The sequence below is a fragment of the Belonocnema kinseyi genome, chromosome 8 (assembly GCF_010883055.1).
Source record: "Belonocnema kinseyi isolate 2016_QV_RU_SX_M_011 chromosome 8, B_treatae_v1, whole genome shotgun sequence".
Taxonomy (NCBI): Eukaryota; Metazoa; Arthropoda; class Insecta; order Hymenoptera; family Cynipidae; genus Belonocnema; species Belonocnema kinseyi.
In genome coordinates, this window is record NC_046664.1 from 137,256,712 (window position 1) to 137,262,279 (window position 5,568).

Consider the following 5,568-nt stretch of genomic DNA (forward strand, 5'->3'; position numbering starts at 1 on the left):
TTTTTTCTCATTTTGTTCAGTAACATCTTTTGGTTTCATTGGAATAATCTAATGTCTTTTATCATTGTTAGATGAAACTAAATGTTTCAAAATATCTATCCACTTGTAATTCCCCAGTAAGCTAAATTGCATCCACATTTTATTCTTTAAAGTACGATTAAATCGCTCGCAAATGGACGCTTTTAAATTACTAAACGTCGAGTACAAATTTATTTTGTGTCGCTTCATAAGATCTTCAAATTGCGAATTGTATAATTCTTTTCTTTTATCAACTTGTAAATTTTTCGGTATGCGCCCCTCATCAAGTACAGATTCCATGGCTGCAGCTACATCTTCATCCTTCTTGGATTTAATTGGGACAGCCCAAACAAATTTTGAAAATATGTCATTTACAGTTCAGATGTACTTGTATCCTTTGTTTACTCTCTCGTATGGTTGCATTTCAACAAGATCAGCTTGCCAGGTCTCATCAATGCCACGAATATCGAAATGTCGACGTTCGCAAATTCGTCTAGCTGGTTTGTGCAGTCCCTTCACCAACTGCAGCTTCTCGGTGTCCACTTTTGAGTGCATTCAGCCTGGTGTCTAATTGACTAATGAGCTCAGAATTTCGATACACTAATTTTTGAATTGGTTCAACATCAATTTTCGCATTTTTAAAATGTTTATCTGTGGAATTTTCCAGAGTTGCAATCATCATTGTACTATTGACTACTTCAGTTCGCAAATAAGCTACAACATCATATATAGTCTGAAGTTCACGCTGTATCGTATGTTGCACCATATTAAGATTCAGAGCATCATATAGTTCTTGAGTTTCAGCCACTTTACACAGCCTCTTATTATTCATATCATAATTTCCTTCAGATGTGACTTTAAAGCCAGTTCAAGGAGGACCGCGACTTGTTCTCTGTGCTCGCTTGGAATGACGTCCAAATACATCGATGCTCATCTTAAAAATGATGAAAATCTTGATAAACATCCATTAATATATAATTTCAGCTTCTCGTAGTTCTTCGATAATTGATATAATTTCGTTGGTGTGACTTAGATTACCAGCTGCTTGAGACGCTAGGAGTAAGCGTATCGGTCTACCAATTCATTCGGATCATCCCAGTTAAATGTAATCCATTAGATTTTTCACTCTAGAAATCATGTTTTGTGAGATTATGCCTTCACCTGATAATGATTTCCCGTCTTCACTTCGTCTATTTGAAGTTTTTGGTGGAGATGGAGGAATTAATTTCATTACAAAGTTTTTATATTTAAAGGCCTTACTGTCACGAATTTCTCCATTTGGTTTATAATGTTTTTTATATAAGTTTGTTGCAATAACAATTTGTCTATAATTTTCAAGATCACTGGGAGTTATAGAGGACTCTTGAGGTACTTTTTTAAATAAAAGTTCAAGCACGCCTTTACTTTTGGGAAAATTCAAATTACCCACATGAATATAGTTCTGACTGAAATTTATCTGAGAATCTCCAATCATTAATCTATCTTTCGTTGATTTTCTTACTCCATACACATTACCGAGTTCTCTACTTCGTTCGCCTAACAATATGAGATACTTTTTTGCATCATCATCAATCCATGAAGATGTAGGTATTTCACAGTTGTTTTCAGCTTCACTAGCAGTTAATGTTTCTGAATTACTGGGATCATCATAAATGTGTTTTAGATTCATTTCATCTTGCTTGAATAACTCAAGTAAATTAACATTGTCGCGTGCAAGATGTTTAGGAATATGAGCATATGTCTGATTCAAGCAAAAACAGTCGACATCCTTGTGTCTACCCATAGAAAAGAATGCTCTTATATTATCTCATTTCTCAGAAGCCACATCATCAAATACAATTACTGAGTTGGATTTCGCTTCACATGGCATTATAACCTCTTCGTGCTCATTGAAAGGAGAGTACTCAACGCCACCTACTGATTGAAGGACTTTTTCCAAAAATTCATACTTTGGTTGCTTTAAAGATTTTGAGTAGATGTAAATATTTTCAAATCTCAAGCTATTTGGATGTATCAGTAGAGCTAGCAAAGTATTTGTCTTTCCACAGTTGGAAGGTCCACAAAATATAGCTCGTACACTGTTTGGTAACAAATGTCCGTGTCGTTTTTCTCTATTCTCTTTTTGAACAAGCGAATCAAAATTTTTAATAGGTAGTTTCACAGGTTGTGCTTCAAACTGCATCTTGACAAAGACTGACTGGAAAACCTACAAATATCCTGGTTATATAGGTTGACCTTCAGTCTGAAAGTATCCCTTGCATAGATATGATCGTTCACAGAGGCAAAACAGTAAGTCGTAAACGAACCATGAAGCAGGCAAGACGTGGGAGAGGCTGGCTCAACAGAATCATCAACAATTTGCCGTTTGAATTGCATTTGCCTGGTTACCAGTACTGTGGCCCAGGTACGAAACTAGCCAAAAGATTAGCACGAAATAATCCGGGAATCAATCCACTGGACGCTGCTTGCAAAGAGCACGATATAGCCTACTCACAAAATAGAGAAAATATAGAGGCTAGAAACTCAGCTGATAGTGTACTAGCTGAAAAAGTTTGGAAACGTGTCTTTGCTCCAGACGCTGGTATAGGTGAAAAGGCAGCCGCTTGGGGAGTCACAGACGCAATAAAGGTGAAATCAAAATTTGGGATGGGTCTCAGTCATGAAGGCTGGTGGAAGAAGAAATGTGAATAAACCTCGTATTCTACCTGTACCAGCCAAAGTAGGAGGATTTTAACCCTGCCTCATACCTGTTTTTGCGGCTCTTAGTGCTGCTGGAGCACTAGCTGGCGGAACTGCGGGAATAGCTAAAGCTGTGAATGATGCAAATTCGGCAAAACAACAACTTTCAGAGAGTAAACGACATAATGAACGGATGGAAACCATTGCTTTAGGAAAAGGTCTATACTTGAAGCCATATAGACAAGGATTAGGGCTTCATCTAAAACCATATAAACATGGAGTAGAACTCAAACGCAAGTCAAAAAACTCAAGGTGAAGCTACCTCATCGAGCCTTGACTAATGCAGGTTTACTGAAATTTGCAAAATCTTTCAAGATTCCACATTTTCGAGGTGTTTTTACGCGAAATGGATTACCAACGGGTGGACCACGTAAATATGAATGTGCTATTGTTAATCTTGACGATGAAAAAGGACCAGGAACACATTGGTGTGGCTATAAAAAGATTGACGGCAAAATAATCTATTTCGATAGCTTCGGTGATCTTCGACCACCTTCGGATCTCTTCAAGTATTTCGGTGTTGATAGCATAAAGTATAATCACGAGAGATATCAAAATTACGATACATTCGTATGTGGACATTTTTATCTGCAATTTCCATGCAATAAATTAAAATCTAAGAGAACTTTTAATCTATATAAGTGTTGAAATGTTCAATATAAAGTCAGTTGAACGCTAGCTGTCATCATGGATGATTCATTGACGCTAACATTATCAGGAACTTCTTCAATCCTGGAAACACACTATTTTCCTCCAATTGAGTTGTCTCCTTATAAAAATTACGCACTTGGACTCGTTGAATTTCTAACCTTTAATTCAATACCCAATGTAGATATTGGCCAAAATAAATTTTATGTGGGTGATGAAATAATTGAAATATCTACATAAAGTTATGAAATAAGTGACATAAAACGCTATCTACAGAACGCTTTGGTAAACAAAGGTATTGAAATTCATATTAAACCAAACAATAATACTTTAAAAAGTGAAATTTACTGCAGTCACGGTATAAAATTTGAACCTAAAGATTCCATCGGTCATTTGGTAGGGTTTTCACCACCCAGACTAGAAGCTAAGCAAGCTTATGAATCTGATCAACCGGTATCAATCACAAAAGTGAATTCTTTGAGAATTGAGTGTAGCATAACTACAGGTGCATACATTAATGGTCAGAAAGTACATACTATTCATGAATTTTTCCCTATAGTGCCACCTGGATATAAGATAGTTGAAGTAACATCTCATGTCATTTACTTACCAGTCGTTGTGCAGACAATAGATTATATACAGCTCCGTATAGTTGATCAAGACGGGTATTTAGTCAATTTTCGTGGTGAAGTTGTAACAATCAGACTGCACATCAAGTCTCTCTAATAATGGGTATCTTTTTCAAACCAAAAGATTGGCTTTGGTTATAATAAGCCAGCACAATGTCACAAACTAATCAGTCGACAAAGAGCAGTCAAAGGGTTAACACCTCAATGTGCTCTCTTCCTAAAAAGTCTAGGCCTGCAGCTCAGAAGAAGAAGAGAATAAAGAGATTCAAGATTTTTGCACCTGCATCTGTCAATTTGTCTATCAGCGATTGATTATTTGTCATGGAAGGGGAAATTTTGAATATTCAAGCACCAATCGTCTTTGATGAGTCGATTGCGCACTGTGAAATTCATGCACATCAGCCTTATGCCTCATCGACCTTCAACAATAGTGATGAAATTCGGATCGTTGTTCAAAATTCGGACTAGTGTCTCTTGCAGAGCAAAAGTTCACTTCACCTACATGGAAGAATCGTAAAAACTGATGGAGCGCAAGTGACAAACACATCTTTAGTTTCTAATGCCATCTGTCATTTGTTTGAAGAAGCAAGATATGAAATCAGTGCAATAGAAATTGATAGAAATAAAAATGTTGGTCTGACTGGTCTCATGAAAAATTATGTATCTCAAAATCCAGGACAAGCACGATACATACAGAATACAGGTTGGATTGATGTAAATAATAACAATCAATCACTAATAAACGTCACTGGCTACTCTGATGTAGCCATACCTCTTAGCATGATATTTGGTTTTGCTGAAGATTATCACAGAATCATTGTCAATGTTAAACATGAACTCATTTTGACCAGATCACAGAGTAATTCAAATGCCATCCTGCAAACAGCTCCTCTTGAGCAGTATAAAGTTGAAGTCAATAAAATAGAGTGGTCATTGCCTAGCGTTAGACTGTCTGATTCACGAAAATTTCAGTTGCTAAAATATATTGAAAAAGATCCATCTATTCCAATAAGTTTTCGAACTTGGGAATTATATGAATATCCCCTAGTTTCAGTGACTTCAAACCCTATTTGGACTGTAAAAACTTCAACACAATTTGAAAAACCAAGATTTGTTTTACTTGGATTTCAGACAAACAGACAAAATAATACTACTAGAAACTGTAGTAAGTTTGATAATTGCAATTTTACTGATGTAAAACTATTTTTTAATGATCAGTGCTATCCTTATAGTAATTTGAATCTTGATATTAATCGAAATCAGTATGCTCTTCTTTATGAAATGTATACAAACTTTCAAGCTAATTACTATGGTAAAGAACCACAACTACTGCTATCGAGAAGAGAATTTATAGATCATGCACCTCTAGTAATGATTGACTGCTCTAAACAGAATGAGTCACTGAAATACGGGCCAGTTAACGTTCGTTTGGAATGAAAAGTCAAAACAGGATGCACTACAGGTCGAAGCTTCTCGATGCAAGTAAGGTAGGAATCGTAGTCCAGAACGCAGCCTATACATCTACTCAAATGAT